The sequence below is a fragment of the Argiope bruennichi genome, chromosome 6 (genome assembly GCF_947563725.1).
Source record: "Argiope bruennichi chromosome 6, qqArgBrue1.1, whole genome shotgun sequence".
Lineage (NCBI taxonomy): Eukaryota > Metazoa > Arthropoda > Arachnida > Araneae > Araneidae > Argiope > Argiope bruennichi.
In genome coordinates, this window is record NC_079156.1 from 111,946,246 (window position 1) to 111,967,093 (window position 20,848).

The 20,848-nt window shown below is 32.3% G+C and overlaps 1 protein-coding gene across 1 annotated transcript in view; it reads left to right on the forward strand.

Annotated features, from left to right (window-relative positions):
* LOC129971335 (probable phospholipid-transporting ATPase IM) overlaps window positions 1-20,848 on the forward strand; it is a 393,392-nt gene that overhangs the window by 62,482 nt on the left and 310,062 nt on the right. Inside the window, exon 2 of the mRNA XM_056084997.1 lies at window positions 6,354-6,425. The gene's annotated coding sequence lies outside the window, so the exon portion shown is untranslated. The remainder of the gene's footprint in view (window positions 1-6,353; window positions 6,426-20,848) is intronic.

Sequence of the window (20,848 nt, forward strand, 5' to 3'; positions counted from 1 at the left end):
GTCCACAATTCAACCCTCTTGACTTTGATGATTCGGGTCACAGCCATATCTGAATCGATTCACTAAAGTCAAGGTTTATCAAAAGGGAACGTGAAGTGAAGAGGGAGCGCCATCAGTGGGCAGATTAATGCAATTGTAGAATCTAAAATATTTGATATTAGTTTGATAGTTTGCATCATCTGCAATTTGGACAGGGGTCGCTGAATATTGGGAGATATTTGAAATAGTTTATCGATCGAATTAAACGCGTTATGATCTGATTAATTTGGGACTTGTTCTAATCCTATTATTTAGTTAATTAATTACTTGGTATTAGTAATTATAATTCCTAGAAGGTTTGTGCTGTTTGTTATACACAATTCTTTATTTAAAAATAGTTTTATCTTTCTGTGTTTATTTTTACTTTCTCATGTGCGAAGTATGCAAAAAGAAAATAATTTACCGAATCTCCACCTTTCAAATCTTCCTAGGTCCAAAAAATAAATTTTTGCTTCTTGTATATGAAGTATAGAGGAACTATTTTTCGAACTCTAAAATTTTTTTACGAATCTCCTCGTTTCAGATGAACCTGAGTTCGAAAAACACATTTTCGACATTATTTTTCTATTCATTCAGTTTATTTGTCTTGTACACGATAACTCAAAAACGTTGTGATTCAGGTGACTGAAATTTGGTGTATGGAATTATGATTGAATTCGTAAATTTCTACCGAATTTTAAATGAAATCCATTCAATGAAAATACATTCATTTGAAAAGTCTGTAATCTCTGACTATTGTTCACCGACACCATACAAGACATTCAAGATCTTATCCAAGGTCCACGATTTTATGTAGCGGCCGCGGTGGCCTGGTGGTAAGATCTCGGCTTCGGAACCGGAGGGTTTCAGGTTTGAGACCCGATTCCACCGAAGAACCGTCGTGTAAGGGGGTCTGTTGCACGTTAAATCCGTCAGGGCCAAACGTCCTCCCGCTGCTGTGGTGTGGTTTGGAGAGGGGGGTGCCAGCTCAGGTGTCGTCCTCGTCATCTGACCGTGGTTCAAAATGAAGAGGTCCGTCCCAAAATAGCCCTAGTGTTGCTTCAAACGGGACGTTAATATAACTAAACTAAACTAACTAAACGATTTTATGTAGTGGGAGATGACTTTTATTAAAGAGTATACGAGAAAGTTTCAGGGAAACCACTCCTGCTGATTTTGAAAGATAAATTATTCACGCTTCTGTACCTGATCACTTTCCATCCTCATGAAAGAAAATTTTTAACTTTCCCGAAATGGTATGAAAATTCAAACTTCAGCAATCTATGATATCCTTAATTTGCAATCATCATTAACTCCTGGAACAAGGCATGTCTCAGTTAAGCTGTTGCCGCTTTTATGAGTCATTTGCGGACTTTTAGAACCGTTGCCTTATGGCTTATAAAGATATTTTTCATTGGTGGAAATTAGTCTTCAGGTTCCATGGAATTTTCTTGTTTGTTTCCAACATAACTTAAAGTGTAATTACGTATCTCCTTCAATATTTAATAAAAATTTTAAGATCATGAGCAACAAAGAAGGGAATTGTGCTCATTCACATTAAATTGGATAATCTTCATGCGTAAAAACTTGAAATTCTTTTATCTTTAGGATAATGTTACGGAATTGTAATATTGTTACCCAGCGCTGTTATTTTCCTGTTAAGGAAAATAATTTTATATCTTTGATGGATGCTGAATGGACGCCAAGCTTGGCGATGCATTTCGCAATCATTTGGCGAATAATAATTTTGGTGACAAAATCGAAAATTCCAGAAAATATAAGAATCTTGGAGCTAGATCCATCGGCAAACGGCCTCCACGATCATTTTAGATGTTTCTTTTACCCACTCATGAACCAACTGTATAAACAAATACAGAAAAGTTTGTATACAGTTCTTTGTTTCCTCAGTTAACCGGGTTTCATGGCGGATCGGAAGCTTCCTGCAGTACTTGGCATTCATTCACATTTGATGCAGAAAATAAGTGCACGTTGTTCTTATGTTGTTAGAAATCTAAATAAAAAATGTTGGAATTCAACTACAACGCGCTCTAGCTCACCCGGTTAGCGTTTCCAACCATGTGTTTTATGCAATGTTTTAACATGTTTCTATGACTCCTGCTTCCCCTAAGAATGGTCCTGATAGCAGTGCATAGTATGTTAATCAATATCATATTCAAATTATGTGTCTTTTAAAATTAACTTGGGATTTCAGCTCATTTTTGGTATTTGATATCCTTTCATAGTTGGTTTCATTTTATTTTTCTCGTATACGTAATAGAGAGAGTATAGTAATTGTCAAAAATTTCGAACTCGAGATTTTGAATATCCACATTTTAGACCACCCCGAGTTAGAAAAATACATTTTTGGAAAATGTCTGTTCGTCTATCTATCTGTTTGTGACAAAGATAACTAAAAAACGCTTTAAACTAGACGGTTGAAATTTGGTATACGATCTTTATACAGAATTTGCAGATTTCTATCAAATTTTGGGTAAAGTCTGATGAGAGAAAGTCTGTCTGTCCGAATATAAGTTGACTCAATAATTAGAAAACAAAAACAGCAAGATATAGAAGATTCGGCACACAAATTAACTTTTATAGTGTACCTGTTAAAATCTGAGCCAAATGTAATAATGAGTTGACTGTCTGTTGGTCTGTATTTTCAGAACATACTGTTACGAATCTGTTATGCTGCTTCCCAGCATAGTTGGTTCCATCATTAGAAAGACCGTTTTACAGTCATCTGTATTGGACGGAGTCCGGGTGTCGCGTCGGAGGTCCTGGAGCTTGGCGACAAACTTGGCGACCATTTGGGGACCAACATCGAGAATTTTCCCGATCCGTCCATTAGGAACCGAGATACGCCTCGAAAGTTCCTGATTGGTTGAGAGGCTTCTAGCCCCGCCTCCTGAGATCTATAAAAGGGGGCTGTCTGCAGAGTAGAGTAGTCGGAATCGACGATGAAGAACTGGTCTTCCAGGGATTAGCAGAGCAGCGACGGAATCAAGCTAGTGCTGAACTAAGCTGTGCGCTACTGTCTGCAGTAGAGTCTGGTTGTGTGCTGCTGTTTGCACGTCTCGCGGCTGAAGATAATTTTTTCTCTGTGCTGTATATAGTTGTCGTCTTTGTGCTGCCCTGTGTGTCTTCGTGTAAATAAACGTCGTTTTTTTTCTACTGCCGCCTGCTGATTGAGTGTTCTCCACACCATATAACTCCCACTATCCAAACGAACCCCGGAAATTTCGTAACAATATAAAAGCGACAATTCAAAAACGCAATATCTTAAATATATCAAATCTGGTATGAGATTTTGTGACTACAAGTGCAGTTTTATGTCAAATCTTTGTTTCAATCGGTTAATAAAAACGTGTCTAAAACAGAAATTCGATTTTTGGATGTTATTAACCTTATCTCGAGCATTAATTGCAAAAAAGAAAAAGTCGGCAAAATTGACATGATAGATTTTGTAAAAATGCTAAATTCACGCCAAATGTTAGTATTTTGTAACTATTGTACGCCAATACCATGCAAGACTTTCTCTTTATGAGAGAGTGTGCGAGAAACATTTTGCGGAGATTATTCTCGCTGGTTTTTAGTTATGATATAGAGTAAAGGCAAAACTTTTAATTTGTCTGCCTGCATATCTTTTGCCTGCCTTTTTTTCGTATACGAAGTATCGAGCAAGTATTTGTAATCTTCAAAAAACTCGAACTCGAGATTTTTACGAATCTTTCATATTTGAGACCTCCTTGAGTCTGAAAACACACATTTGAAAAATATATCTGTATGTCTGTGACAAAGATAACTCAACAACACTTTGAGCTGAATGAATGAAATTTGGTATGTGGAATAATTTAACCCGAATTTGTGGATTCCTATCAGATTTTGAGCCGGCTCTGTTCTGAGGAAGTCTGTCTATCTGCCTGTTTGTTCGAATATAAGTTAATTTGATAACTACAAAACGAACAGAGTTAAATCGATAACATTATATAACATCTACAATAATAGATGCCAAAAATATTTAACACTAAAGATGCTTAAAATATTTAACATTTATAAGGTATGCATCCATAAAATATTGTGCCAAGTCTAACGAGGCGCCGACTGTCTGTCGGTCTGTTCTTTCAGAAACATGTACACGTGACAGCTCAAAGTCGCAATGACTTAAATATATCAGATTTGTTATGTGATGTTGTGACTACTAGTGTCGAATTTTTGTTTCAGTCTGTTGGAAAAGATGCTTTCGAAACACAAATTTGATTCTCGGATACTATTAACCGCATGCTAGGTATTTATCGCCAAAAAAATCGCCAAGAATCACGAGATAGATTCAGAAAAATGTTAATTTCATTCTTCAGATTAATATTTCGTAGCCATTGTACGCCGATAACATAGAACGTGTTCACTGATATAATACCTTTATTAGAGAGTAAGCGAGAAAGTTTGGGGGAGAAAACTTTCTTTGGTTTAAAATTGCTGTAATTTTTTTTTTTTTATTGTTTGGCTAAATTTTGCCTTATATTCTTACATTTGTAAAAATTTTAATGCGTGCAGTTGGCATACCATCTGCCTTTTTTTCAATTCCTACTATTAGATCACTCTCTCTATATATATTTCTTGTTCAAATTTTCAATCGTTAACAAAATACTTTTTATTCATCTGCTCAAGTTCAAATACAATTTTTTAAACTTGTAGTGGATACTTGATGTTAATACAGCTTTTTTTCAAATATTAATTAATTAATTAAATTTGTCCAGTAGTTTCTATTTGGTCGCCAAAGTCGCGAAATTCGTCGCCAAATGGCCGCTAAAGTCTATTTTGTCACTTAATATTGTAATTCTGTCTTATGTATATACTTATTTGTATTAACTGTAATTATTTAATAAAAAGTAACTAAAATAAAAAAAAATTGTTGATTTAAGTAAGAATAGACTTATTTTTTTTATATATATTACTTGTTTATTGTTTGTTAACTTGAGTTCACTGAATAAGACTTTTAGTCGATAATTGTGTTAGCTTTTATTATATTATTATTTTACGGCAAATCGTGAAATTAAAATTATTTATTCCAAAGCCTTAGAGTGATAACTAATTAGATTTAAGAGCGCCAAAATCCCTTAAGGGATTAAATAGGAGAATTCGAACACTGTTAAACATAAAGGCATATGTTTTTTGCCTTTTCTTTTAAACAAATAGAGCAAACAAATGCAGTTAGAGTCGCAGATGTTGAGGCTAGTATTTACATAATATATATATATATAAACAAAAAAAAGACACCACTACATAATTTGCGATATGGATATTGGGATATTGTGAAATAAGTTGAGATTACGTTTTATCATTTAATAAACGCTTTGTTTTGCCTTTCAAAAATACCCCATGTGTGACTAAATTAAATATCTGCATACTCTTACGGATCACCGGGTTCTTTTACGATTTGATGGTCGATGCTGAAATAAACAGTTCTTTAATAGAAAACAACAACGACGTTTATTAAACACAAAGACACAGACCACAAATATGTATAGCCGAGACGAACACACAGGACAGCACAAAGAAGCACACTACAGCAAACAGTAGCCCACAAGCAGTAATCGACCACAACACACAAAGCGGCCAGACAGAATCCAGCAGGAGAGGGGATCCTCGGAGCTTCGCTCTACGGTCTGTCCAAACGACTGTATCCTCGCTTTAGCTGTATCCAAAGGGCTACTCTACACACGACATGACGCTGCTTCCATAGTAGACAACAGGACTCGGCGCACATCTCAGTTCAGCACTAGTTTGAACTCCACACTAACACTGGCACTCCGCCGTGACTGGCAGACTCGTGACTTATCTACGACTCCGACTACTTTTCACGATTCATTGCAGCTTGAAACTGCCGGCCTTTTATAGTTATCGGGAGGCGGAGCGAGAAGGTTCTGTGCGCATCTCAGTTCCTATTGGACGGATCGTTAAAATTCTCGAAGTTTCCAGCAATATCTCTTTTGTCACCAATGTCGCCAAATTTGTCGCCACGCTCTGGGATTACTGGCTCGTAGCATCCAATACAGATGATTGTAAATTGGTCTTTCTCGTAATAGAACTAACCGTGCTGGGAAGCAACATTACAAGTTTGTAACAATACAGAAATAGCCAACCAACAGTAATCGTAATCGTAATTGAGGTTTCAAAAGCCCCTTTTATTGCGTTGCAAATCTTTCTTTAACGCAAATAAAATTTAATACATTTTTTTCTTTTATTGTGATTATGAACAATCGATGATTTTCTGTGTTTATTTTTTTCTTTTTAAAAATGATTTTTCCAAATAAAAATAAGATTTTTGATTACAGGTTTCTAATTTTTTGAAGAATATGAGTGTTTTCTTTGAGAAACTGAGAAGATAAATTGATTGAAATCGAAAAGTAAGTTTACCTTTGATTTGATTTTATTACAGTAATGATGTTTATGAATTAATCTATATAATTAATATATAAAAGGATTAGTAACAGGGCGTACCTTATCAATTTGATTACTTGATCACATTATTACGTATCTTCAAATGATACTTTTCTGTATTGTTATCATCATTATTTCTAAATTAGAAAGATTTTCAGATATTTTTAATTGGTGCCGAGTCAGTAATCCCGATTTTAACGACCATTTGGCGGCAAAAATGTAGATTCAAGTAAGAATAAAAATTTTGACACTGTAGGAAAATCTGTATAAACGTGAGAGGCTAAAGCTTGTGAATCAAGTGATTCCGTCTTTGGAGTGTTAGTCGTAGCGCTAGCTTTTCAGTTGTTTTGCGCTGAGAGCTGCTATACTAAATTTTATTTAGGTTGCGATTTGTTGTCTGCTAATGTTTTTTTCGCATTTACAAGTATTATTTTTCGCGTACATCTTGACTGTGTTTTTGTAATATATATTATATAATTAATATATACTTTTGATAGACACTTTTTGATACCACTTTTGATATTAATAGTATTAATTTTCTCATGTCTATCAGTTTTGATGAACTTTATCTTAACAAACTAAATGAAAACACTATTTAAAAGTATATACTTGCTCAATAAGTATTGAGTAGTCTGATTTTTAGCTGTTAGGATTCGAAAATGGAAGACAAAGTAAGTGGATAGACGAACATCCACCGACGAATGGGGAGGGGAAGGTTATATTGTCCCTTCATAGAGAATGCAATTTGAGACAGTGTTTCTGATATTTCTATCGAAAATGGAGGGTGAAGGACAGACGATATTTAAAGAATTTATAAGTTTTTGCATGAAATAAGAATTGGCGAAACAGATGCTATGATTGAGACGAAGGGGGGGGGGTGTCTCTGTCGTTGTTTTCTCCCTAAACAATGCATAATTCATAATATTTTTGAGATATCTCCCGAAATTGGTATGTGGTTGAAGACAGTGGATCATTATTGACATATTTTTGAAGAATGAACCTTTGTATGAAATAAAAAATTTGCGAAATGGGACCAATAGTTTGAGATGGAGGATTGGTTTTTCTAGTAGGACTAGTTGTTTTAAACATATATTGATAGATGAAGCGAGAATAAGGATAAAACGTTAATATGCTTTAGGCATTTTCTACATTTTTTTTTTTTTTTACTTATGTATACGTAGTGTAGAGAAAGTATAGTAATCGTCAAAAAATTCGAAGTCGAGATTTTGACGAATCTCTGCCTTTTAGACAGACCACCCTGAGTTCGAAAAACACATTTTTGGAAAATGATTGTTTGTCTGCTTGCGACAAAAAACGGCTTAAGCTAGATAGAGGAAATTTGGTGTATGGTCGTTACACCAAACTTGCTGATTTCTATAAAATTTTAAGTAAAGTCTATTCAGAGGTAGTTCGTCTGCCCGGATGTTCGAATATAAGTTTTCACAATAGCTATGAAATGGAGAGAGCTAGATCGATAAGATTTGCACATAGATTTAAAATATGTTATGTAGACACCTGTCGAATTCAACTGCAGGTTGATTATCTGTCAGAGTCTATACCTTCAGAAACATGTAAACTCGACAGTTCGAAAACCCAATCACTTAAATGTATCAAATTTGATATGAGATTTTGTGACTACAGGTGCCATTTTCCGTCGAATTTCTGTTCCAATCGGTGGAAAAAAAAATGTGTCTAAAATACAAATCCAATTTTCGCAAAAAAAAAAAAAAAAAAAAAAAAAAAACTCGCTAAAGATGACACGCTAAATCCAGTAAAAATTTTAAATTGTATTCCAAAAGGCAATATGTCGTAACTATTGTATGCCATTTCTATGAAAGACGTTCTCTGAGATGAAAAATTTATTAGAGAGTATGCGAGAAAGTTCTGAGGGGACAACTCAGGCTGGTTTCTAATTTTAATGATAGGGATTTAGTGAACACCGTTGTTTCTCGGAAATGGACTGGATTTTCGGTTAAACAACTCCTATATATATATCTATACTTATAATAAAGCTCAATGTGTGTATGTGTGTTGTGTACAGGCGCTAAATTGTAAACCTTTAGTAAGACACAGATCTGCTAAAATGGTTTAAATAGAAAATGATTATATTTTATGTAACTTGATTCAATAAATGCTCTAATAAATAACGAATTTTTGATTTTACATAAAGCTTCTGCTGTGGAAATCACGTTGCACAAAATGTTCTTGAAACACTAATATTTTAAATAAAAAGAGTTAATTTTCAATCAACTAAATCAATCACTTAAACTGACCGATTTATGAAAATTTGAATATCACTATTCAATAAAAAAAGGATAATTTTAGATTTTCCATCGATCGTTTCAAAGAAAATACGCCAATCAGCGCGCAGGTTTCTCAAGATTAATTGGCCTAAGATTATAAAAATGTTGAGTTTTTCTAAATTTTTAACATTCAAAACTTCATAAATAAGTCTTAGTTGATCGTGGAAAATAGAAACATTCATTCATTTATTTAAAATTTGGTGTGTCCAGAATATTTCTCAGAATATGATACCTTACTGCATTAAATTTAGACTTCATAATTTTTGAAATATGTTTATAGGCCGGAACAAAATATTATTATTGATTTCATTTCAATCCTTTTGAAAGCAAAACTAAAAACTGAATTTTATGCTGAATCTGAGAAATTTTTGTTGAATTATTGTTTGAGATATTACATAAATTATGAAAAATATTTTGTAGTTCACATAAGACTTAAATACCGAGCGATTCTGTTTGAAATACTCAAATTCAATAATAATAATAATAAATAACAATAAAGATGATAAATAAAATAAAACGCTTGATTTTATTAAAAATTATCTTTATATGAATTGCAATTTCATCATTTTCACTTTAAATTAAAGTTGAAGTTTTACCGGAAATGACAACAAATTAGGAAAATATATATAGTAAATTGAACGAAACGATCTGAACAATAGTATAAATTTGGTATGACTATGAAAATTTGAAGATTAAAAATGTTTTGTTTGAGAATATATTAAGAGACCAGTTACTTAAAATATTTAATTGTAAATTGTAGCGAGCGGTAATACTGGCGAACCGGCTGGTCGCCAAAGGCGGCTAGTATATATATATATATATATATATAAACAAACTTCTATAGATTTTTAAACTGACGAATCATCCTTGTGTTTTTATTACTTTTATCCATTTATAATTTTCTTATATATATTGCATATACATAACATAAATGAATTTAAAATTCTTTCTTTGAATCAGAAAAATGCGCAGTATAGTATAATGATTTCCAGAATATCTACACTTTAATCAAAAACATGCAGATGTTCTTTCTCTTTCTCTCAACTACTTATTCCACTACCCACTCACTCTTTTAGTCCGAACACAGAAACTCTCATTTGACAAGGGAGATTTGTAATCTACTACCCTCTGCGATTAAGAGGGAGGCGTTCCTTAATGCCCTTCTCATCATTAAAGGCCAAAACCATCGGAGGAATTCTCTCAGCCCTAATGAAGTCGACCCTCCTAGGAGAAAACTTATCTTTCACTGATTCCGTTGAGATTGCAAGGCATTCATCGAACCAAAGATGCCACATCGAATGTGTTAGATTTGTATTCTAGTAACAAATGAGAAGAATTTGGTTTTATTTGGTTGAGCCATTTTCAATTCTTGAAATAAAGTTTTACTGTTATTATCATGTGAAAACTTGATGTTGTTTTGGTTTGGGAATTTTGAAGCCTCAAAATACAGGGGCAGAAAATTGACGATTTATTTCTTTGGAGGCCTCAATTTTTCGCTTTTAGGGTTATTAGAAAATGATGAAAAAGTTTGTTACATTTGACGTCTTATCGCCAACAAAAAGTTACAACTTCGCGCGAATGTCCTCCACGTACCCGATTCTCCTGTCTGATAAATAAAGGGCCGGGTCATAAGAAGTTAGCGCCCGAAGAACAGCTGAGAAGAAAATGGGAATGAACGTGAAACAACGAGGTGATGTATCGAAGTTATGTACAAAATAATTTTTTGTTTAATTTATTTTTAATTTTTCTAGCTGGGGAAAAAAATTTTGGAACTCGAACGATTTTGTGATGGAAAGGCGGGGGAGGGGGGAACCGTAGTTTTTCTAAAAGTTGACAGTTGCACAATTCAATAATCACGTGATCATTCCAAACCACTTTAAACAGGATGTTCACAAACAAAAAAAGTAAGGAAAGAAAAAAAAATTTGGCCTTGAGATAAAGTTAAGGAGCTCAAATAATTTTGAGATGGCGGGGGACGGGGAACCATAGTTTTTTAAAATATCTACACATGACTAATCTGATTGTTTAAAACCGGTTTTTCATGGGGGGGGGATTTTGGTTTGGAGGAAAAAAAGTTTGAACTAGCTTAATTTTGAGATGGTCAAAAACCATCGCTTTTCTAAATGTTGTTGATTGCGAAACATGAATCATGTGAGAACATGATGTTTTTCTGTTGGTTTTATACCACGTGACTTCAAAAAATTAATGTTATCACATGATAACTTGAAATTTGCGATAGTAGATTTCAATTTTTTTTTTAATTATTTGATGGAGAATTTGTTAAATTTTAGATCTTTAAAGTTTTAAAGTTCAGTGCAGTAAAATATGTATTTAAAATCGTTCAAGTTTCAAACTGATGAATTTTATTGTTCAAATGAAATATTTTTTTTCCTGAATAAAATATTCTGAGTGACTCTAGATTTGATGATTTGAAATACGTAGAAGTTGGAATAATGGCAATAAAAGTATCTAAGAAACAATGAATTTAAAACTATTAGATTGTACAATTGAAATATTTTTTTCAAAAATATAAAGGCCAAGAGTGAGGTACTGTTAGAAATATTACGTAATTTGGAAAGTATTTATTACTAGTAATAAATATACGACTTACATTTATTACGACTAGTAATAAATATAAGTATTTGGATCATATTTATTACTAGTCGTATTTTCGATCAGTTGGCTCGCCAACATCAGCGGTTCCTAAAATTTTGAATTAAGCATTTTATGCAATTAATTTTTAATGGTTTCCGCAGAAAAATATTTTTTAGCTTTAAATGTTTATAGTACATCTTACTCTTATAATATTAGAAATAAATAGATTTTAAAAGCAAAAAGAATTAAAGGAATTAATTACAAGAATTAAATGAAGGAATTGAAAAATCCGACCTGAAGGCTATCAGGATTCACCCTCAGACAGGGATTGTTTAGTTTAGTTATATTAACGCCCCGTTGTAAAGCAACTCTGGGGCTATTTTGGGACGGACCTCATAATTTTGACCCGCGGTCAGATGACGAGGACGACACCTGAGCTGGCACCCTCCTCTCCACATCACACCACACCAGCGGGAGGACGTTTGGCCCTGACGGATTTAACATGCAAGACCCCTTACACGACGGTTCTTCGGTGGAATGGGGTCTCGAATCTGAAGCCCTAATGCTCACGAGCCGAGAACTTACCACTACGCCACCGCAGCCCTCCAGGCAGGGATTGAAACAGATATTTTTTTCTTTGAGGGGTCTGACTTTCGCCCGATTACTGACCCCCCCCCCTTGTTCCCACTTTCTTTTAATAGTTCTTATTCTAAAATTAATTACTAAGTCCTACTTAATTCTGAAGTGACACTTTCATTATAAGTACAACAAAATTAAGAAAAAAGAATTATTAAAGGCATATCTTATATTGGACCTATTTACTGTGCTAATAATAAAGTTGTGAATACAGATATTGAAAAGAGTTCTCAATAATGGGGAAAAAATTATATGATTAAATATTTGATGAAAGAGTGAAAACGATTTGGGTTTCATTCAAAACTATGAAATTGTTTTAAAATATTCTTAAAATATCTTTAAAGATTAATTAAATTTAAACTACTGAACTTTACAGCAATTAAATGAGTGTTATTAAGAAGATAATTTTTAATATGTTTAAACTTTGAAATGTAACCATCATTTTTGTACAAGCATATTTTCTGAAATTATCGCGAAAATCTCTTTTATTTTTTAATAAATTAAAGGTGTAATTAAAATTAAAGTCCAGTGTGAGTTCTCCCACCCTTCAAAACATATATGTGCAAAATGTGATAGCTTTCAGGACAAACGCCCTGCGTGTAGGAAACAAGCAAGCAATAAAATAAACTAATATACACGAAAAATGTACATATGTGTATATGCACGCACGCACACATAAACACACACATTTTTCTTTCACAATTTTTAATTCATAAGAGCCCCCCCCCCTTTTTTTTTTTTTTAGTTTTTAGTCCTGACTTTATTGTGGTTTATTTACTTTACAGTGCTATTGCCTCACGTTTTTACGATCCTGTATTTTTTTTTTTTGCAAACTTTTCTTTTTCCAGATTATTAATAAAGCGAGTTCGCAAATTGTACAGACTAAGTCTATGACAAAGGATACCGACGTGCTCTGATTGGTTTAAGCCTTGGCATCTTTTTGGCAATGTTTCGCCAAAAAGATGCCATGCCGAAATATATTTTTATAAAAATAAATAAAATTTGTGAATTCCCCTCCCTATTTTTTATGGTTTACATGTAATATTAATCTGGAACACATATATAGCAGAAAAGATGAAACCCTGAAACTTAAATTCAGGAAATATAAAAATTACAATTTATTAAAAATATTTTTAGAGTGTGTTTCTTCTTAATATTATTTTGATATAACTAAAAAAATTAGCTACGAAATCACATATTCCGTTAAAGCTTACATATTTATACGTTTTGGGCATTAAGTAATCATCTTCCCATATGTAGTTGATGGGAAAGTAACAAACGTTCAGCAACAAGTTTCAATGACTGCATAAATTATCTAATAAAGGAACGAAAATCATAGAAAAATAAGAATTATTTAATTGCTGCATCACATGTTGAGTAATTACTTTCATTTAGTTTTTATACTTCTGTGCATAAACAACATTAGTTACTTGTATTACTAGTAATATTTATTATTATTAATAATTAGTATTAGTAGTATTACTACTAATATTTAAAGAAAACAATTATATTAATAAAAATTAGACCGTGTTGATATTCACTCGTATCTTCCATAAAACTAATGAAAGGTACAAGGTTTGAGCCAAATAAGCGAAAACTAGACTATTATGAGTGCAAAACATTGCCAAAAAGATGCCAAGGCTTAAACCAATCAGAGCACGTCGGTATCCTTTGTCATAGACTTAGTCTGTACAATTTGCGAACTCGCATTAATAAACGCTCGTTTTAAAAATGGCTTTTTATCATTAATTGCATTGTTTAAAATTTTTAATATATTTCGCGATTCCTTATTATCGATATAAAATCTTATTATCGTTTCTTCCGCAATTCTCTTTTAGGTGGAATTTTTAACATATCAAAATGAAATGAAAGTATGAATGAAATTATGAAAAGATTAAAATATTCTATTTTCATCAGGAATTGGCAATGAAATAAAATTTTGGAAATCTAATGCTTAAGGAAGTGAGAAAAAATTCAATTATAATTTTTCACCTATACGAACATGAAACTTATAAAATTGGAAAAATTCCTCACGTCAAGCTGGATTCCTTTACATCTGAATTGCTATCTGGCAACAGAAATTGTTGATGTTAAAAGCGGTGAAAATTAGGGCTTGAAAATCCTTTTTCAGCCCCTAACTTCTAGGATATTGCAGTTATCGAAAAATTTTAAATGTAAAAGTGGTTCGTCTCAATGAGGCGCTCATTTGGCTAATGAGATTTATTTTTCTATCTTCTAAATGAAAGAAGTTATGGAGAAATAAAAAATTCACCTCCCTACCATTTCCACTCCCTTTGAGCTAGATGGGTCATATACGAATTCATCCGAGATTTTAATATTTCTAGCAACATATTCCAAGTCATTAAAATCTCCAAAAAATTACTCTAGTTATCCATTACACAAGATAACATGGGCAAAGCGTTATACGTATACATAAAATCTTTTGAAAGAAGATGGACTTAGGATTCTAAGGAACCATGATCGATGAAGAACTGAAGAAATTTTCCCGAAATTTTCTTATGAGAACCATTGTAATAGGTCGTCTTCCTATTGTATTTTACCTAAAAAAAGCCTTTCAGCTTTGAGTGAAGAGATTAGTTGATAAATAAATTATGAAAAGGTAAATATATTGTATTTTCATCAAAAATTTACGACTGAATAAAATTTGGGATATTTAGTACATCAGGAAATGAAAAAAAAAAAAATCGATTATAATTTTTGTGTTTATATAAACATAAAACTAGAGAAATTTGGAAGAAAAAAAATCGTTTTCAAAAGCAAAATTAGCTACTATAAATAGAACATTTGCAATATATTATATCATTCACCCTCCGCCCCGGAATAAAATACGATTTCGATGAAAAAATATAAGTGTAAGTAAATATTTAATTAATTCTTTTAATATTTCTTCTTATCCTAGATTCAGAAACTAAATTTTTATATGCAAAAGACCAACTTTCGTATCAAACAATTGGTTTGAAAATAGTCCCTCTTCTCATGCTTCCCACCTTATCGGATATCGTATGATCCAGAACGATATATGATCCCAACAAAGCATTAAACTAAGGTGGCAGGTCCCTCCCCAATGAATACCTGTCTTCTCCCTTTCTGAGTGCTATCGATCTTCTTGAGAATGATCCCAACTTCTCCGGGAAAGTTCTGGACAACTCTCTCCAGGAAATTGAGGATGTTCTGGGGAAAGAACTGCAATAAGGCCTTCGGGAAGCCTACTTCGCTTCCTTTCCTTTCCTTCTTTTTTTTTTTTTTTTTTTTCAGATGTTGTCCTGTGCTTTGATAACCACACAATTAAAAGTTCTCCAGATATCGGCCAATTAAGTATTCTCCTCCTTCCCCCTCTCTCTTTTCCCCTTTGAAAAGGTGTACTTAATTGCTTAAGTAGTCTTGATATCGAGTCCTTTGAGGAGTATATATTTTTCAAACATTCTAAGTATTGTTTTTACAAAAAAAAAAAAAAAAAAAAAAAAAGAACATTGTTTAAGTTGTGGCTGTTCACGAAATATTTTTATTCTTTTTGGAAACCATAAGGGATTCGATACGACTTTTCGATATTAAGGAAAAATAGAATGACCAAGACCAGCCGTTTTCTAAATTTTATTTCCTCCCGCATCCTTTGATTCATCGTTTTATTTCTATGTACTATTGTTATATTTTCCTTTCCCATTCATCTTTTCATGCTAAGATGTTTTTATTGATAACTAAGCCCTTTCAATGACCATCTGATTCGTCAGGAATACTGATTGCGTTTAATTTCTATTAAATTTCGTGTATAAAACTGGGATGCTCACGAAACTTTCAAGGGAAAAAAAATTGAAATATGGAATATTATTTTATAGACATTAAAATTGTTTTATTATAATAACTTATTTGTAAGTTTAATTAAATTCTTGCCAATCAAAAGATTTTTTTTTTTTTTTTTTTTTTTAACATGGCGTAAAAATAAGCTTCGTGCAATCATATTTTGAGGAATCATCCAGAACCATTACCACCCCCTCCCTGAATCTAGCATTTTCTTTCTTTTTTTACTTAATTTTTCGCTTAATGTTTTACTTTTTCGTATGCGTGGTCTAAAGAAAATATTGTAGTCTTTAATTTAAGAAGAAAAAAAAAAACTTTTCATTTAATGAATTTAAATGTTTCAGATTAGTGAAAACATATTTTTGGTATTATGTATATCTGTATATCGAACTGTCTGTCTGACTACACAATAACTCAAAAATGCTTTGAGCAGATTGGCATTTGAAATTTGGGATATAAAATTACGGCAAAACTTGTAGGTTTCTATCAAATTTTGAACGAAATCCATTCGCAGGAAGTCAGTCTGTTCGAGTACAAATGAATTGAATAACTTCAAAATGCAGTGAGCTAGGTTTGTAAAATTTGGTGCATAGATTTATCACCTAAAGTATATTATCAAATTTTATACATAGACTTAAATTTAATTAAAATATTAAAATATATTATCCATAACCCGCTTATGAAATGTTGAACTAAATCGGTCCAATGGTTGACCGTCTGTCGAAATGTACTTTTGCATGCATGTAAACACCAATTACTCGTAGAAAGGAATGACATAAACCAATAAATTTGCTTCGGTATATAACTAATAAGAGGCAAAAAAAGTTTTCAAGAAGAATATTTTATATAATATCATTAAATGTGATCGAGATTATCTACCGTTGTTAATTTCAAGATGTTATCAGAAAATTGAACAACAAATAATAAAAAAAAGAAGTATTTTGACATAAATTATTATTTTTTTTAAAGTGAATTATAAAATTTTAAGAACAGAAATCTTTTATTTGTTGTTGTTTCTGATGGCTCTTTCTTGTTGCCGTTCTTGTCTTTCACTTGTTGTTTCTAATAGACAAGACCGCTGATTTCGAATTCAGCGATTTTAAGCCGGGAGAGCGTCTCTTGTTTTTAGTAGCGCCAACTAGGGCCAAGAGTACGATTTTGCTACTCACGCATCGTATTCGCTTGCACAGACCCTTTTTACAGGGGGAGGGGGCACATTCACACATCTCACAGATAGAACAAATGAAGAACAATTATGCCCGAACCGGGACTCGAACCCAGGACGCCCAGATGACGGGGAAGACGCGCTACCCCTATGCCAGGACGACGACGATCTTTTATTTATTCTTCATAATTTATTATTTAGGCCCCTTATAATATTACAGTAAAAATTGATCTAAAGTTTTTATTGCGAATTACTATCTTTTTCCAACAATATTACAAGTCATCCGCTGTTTTTACTTCTCCTAAGTTCTTGAATAGTCCGAGTTTCTCTTATTGTTAAATGCAAACTTCTCCTTCCATCTTTCCTCTCACCCCTATTTTGACTAAATAAATCCGTCCTGAGGCATGCGCAGAAGCGCGGCTGGTTTTATAATCCAAGAATGAAAAGTATTTATGTGTATCCCTTTGGAATAAATTGTCTTTTACCGAAGAAATAGCTTAATGTGTGGGAGAGCAAGAAGGGGCTGTACTGACTAGCGCCCTCTATGATGAACGAACTCTAAAAAAGACCAGAACGGAAGACTGCATGATGGAGTGATGCGCAAATGGTGTTGTGTGGTAAACGGTGTCTGTGATGTGTTTCAAGGAATATGGCCTCCTGTTAGCAAATTTAAATGCTGAAACCACTTTATATATGTTCATGTGATGTGTGCAAGTAATTACCTATTAAAAAAATATTGCACTAAAAGGTTGTTGTCCATTATTGCTCTTAAGAAACGTCACAGGGCCATCCCGCTTATGTCAAAGCACATCCCTATTATAAGGCGGTTGCGAATTTGAATCTTGTTGAAAAAAGATCTTTCTTCTCTATTCAATAGAAAGGGTTAAAGCATTTTTCAGAAAATAAACTTTTTGAATATAAGGAGGTTACGGATTTGAATCTAGTTGAATAAAATGATCTTTCTTCTCTATTCAATAGAAAGGGTTAAAGCATTTTTCGGAAAATAAACTTTTTGAATATAAGGAGGATGCGGATTTGAATCTAGTTGGATAAAATGATCTTTCTTCTCTATTCAATAGAAAGGGTTAAAGCATTTTTCGTAAAATAAACTTTTTGAATATAAGGAGGTTGCGGATTTGAATCTAGTTGGATAAAATGATCTTTCTTCTCTATTCAATAGAAAGGGTTATAGCATTTTTCGTAAAATAAACTTTTTGAATATAAGGAGGTTGCGGATTTGAATCTAGTTGGATAAAATGATCTTTCTTCTCTATTCAGTGGAAAGGGTTAAAGCATTTTTCGTAAAATAAACTTTTTGAATATAAGGAGATTGCGGATTTGAATCTAGTTGAATAAAATGATCTTTCTTCTCTATTCAATAGAAAGGGTTAAAGCATTTTTCGTAAAATAAACTTTTTGAATATAAGGAGGTTGCGGATTTGAATCTAGTTGGATAAAATGATCTTTCTTCTTTATTCAATAGAAAGGGTTAAAGCATTTTTCGTAAAATAAACTTTTTGAATATAAGGAGATTGCGGATTTGAATCTAGTTGGATAAAATGATCTTTCTTCTCTATTCAATAGAAAGGGTTAAAGCATTTTTCTTAAAATAAACTTTTTGAATATAAGGAGGTTGCGGATTTGAATCTAGTTGGATAAAATGATCTTTCTTCTCTATTCAATAGAAAGGGTTAAAGCATTTTTCGTAAAATAAACTTTTTGAATATAAGGAGGTTGCGGATTTGAATCTAGTTGGATAAAATGATCTTTCTTCTCTATTCAATAGAAAGGGTTAAAGCATTTTTCGTAAAATAAACTTTTTGAATATAAGGAGGTTGCGGATTTGAATCTAGTTGGATAAAATGATCTTTCTTCTCTATTCAATAGAAAGGGTTAAAGCATTTTTCGTAAAATAAACTTTTTGAATATAAGGAGGTTGCGGATTTGAATCTAGTTGGATAAAATGATCTTTCTTCTCTATTCAATAGAAAGGGTTAAAGCATTTTTCGGAAAATAAACTTTTTGAATATAAGGAGGATGCGGATTTGAATCTAGTTGGATAAAATGATCTTTCTTCTCTATTCAGTGGAAAGGGTTAAAGCATTCTTCGGAAAATAAACTTTTTGAATATAAGGAGGTTGCGGATTTGAATCTAGTTGGATAAAATGATCTTTCTTCTCTATTCAGTGGAAAGGGTTAAAGCATTTTTCGGAAAATAAACTTTTTGAATATAAGGAGGATGCGGATTTGAATCTAGTTGGATAAAATGATCTTTCTTCTCTATTCAGTGGAAAGGGTTAAAGCATTTTTCGTAAAATAAACTTTTTGAATATAAGGAGGTTGCGGATTTGAATCTAGTTGGATAAAATGATCTTTCTTCTCTATTCAGTGGAAAGGATTAAAGCATTTTTCAGAAAATAAACTTTTTGAATATAAGGAGGTTGCGGATTTGAATCTAGTTGGATAAAATGATCTTTCTTCTCTATTCAGTGGAAAGGATTAAAGCATTTTTCGGAAAATAAACTTTTTGAATATAAGGAGGTTGCGGATTTGAATCTAGTTGGATAAAATGATCTTTCTTCTCTATTCAGTGGAAAGGATTAAAGCATTTTTCAGAAAATAAACTTTTTGAATATAAGGAGGTTGCGGATTTGAATCTAGTTGAATAAAATGATCTTTCTTCTCTATTCAATAGAAAGGGTTAAAGCATTTTTCGGAAAATAAACTTTTTGAATATAAGGAGATTGCGGATTTGAATCTAGTTGGATAAAATGATCTTTTTTCTCTATTCAATAGAAAGGGGTAAAGCATTTTTCGTAAAATAAACTTTTTGAATATAAGGAGATTGCGGATTTGAATCTAGTTGGATAAAATGATCTTTCTTCTCTATTCAATAGAAAGGGTTAAAGCATTTTTCGTAAAATAAACTTTTTGAATATAAGGAGGTTGCGGATTTGAATCTAGTTGGATAAAATGATCTTTCTTCTCTATTCAATAGAAAGGGTTAAAGCATTTTTCGTAAAATAAACTTTTTGAATATAAGGAGGTTGCGGATTTGAATCTAGTTGGATAAAATGATCTTTCTTCTCTATTCAATAGAAAGGGTTATAGCATTTTTCGTAAAATAAACTTTTTGAATATAAGGAGGTTGCGGATTTGAATCTAGTTGGATAAAATGATCTTTCTTCTCTATTCAGTGGAAAGGATTAAAGCATTTTTCGTAAAATAAACTTTTTGAATATAAGGAGATTGCGGATTTGAATCTAGTTGAATAAAATGATCTTTCTTCTCTATTCAATAGAAAGGGTTAAAGCATTTTTCGTAAAATAAACTTTTTGAATATAAGGAGGTTGCGGATTTGAATCTAGTTGGATAAAATGATCTTTCTTCTTTATTCAATAGAAAGGGTTAAAGCATTTTTCGTAAAATAAACTTTTTGAATATAAGGAGATTGCGGATTTGAATCTAGTTGGATAAAATGATCTTTCTTCTCTATTCAATAGAAAGGGTTAAAGCATTTTTCTTAAAATAAACTTTTTGAATATAAGGAGGTTGCGGATTTGAATCTAGTTGGATAAAATGATCTTTCTTCTCTATTCAATAGAAAGGGTTAAAGCATTTTTCGTAAAATAAACTTTTTGAATATAAGGAGGTTGCGGATTTGAATCTAGTTGGATAAAATGATCTTTCTTCTCTATTCAATAGAAAGGGTTAAAGCATTTTTCGTAAAATAAACTTTTTGAATATAAGGAGGTTGCGGATTTGAATCTAGTTGGATAAAATGATCTTTCTTCTCTATTCAATAGAAAGGGTTAAAGCATTTTTCGTAAAATAAACTTTTTGAATATAAGGAGGTTGCGGATTTGAATCTAGT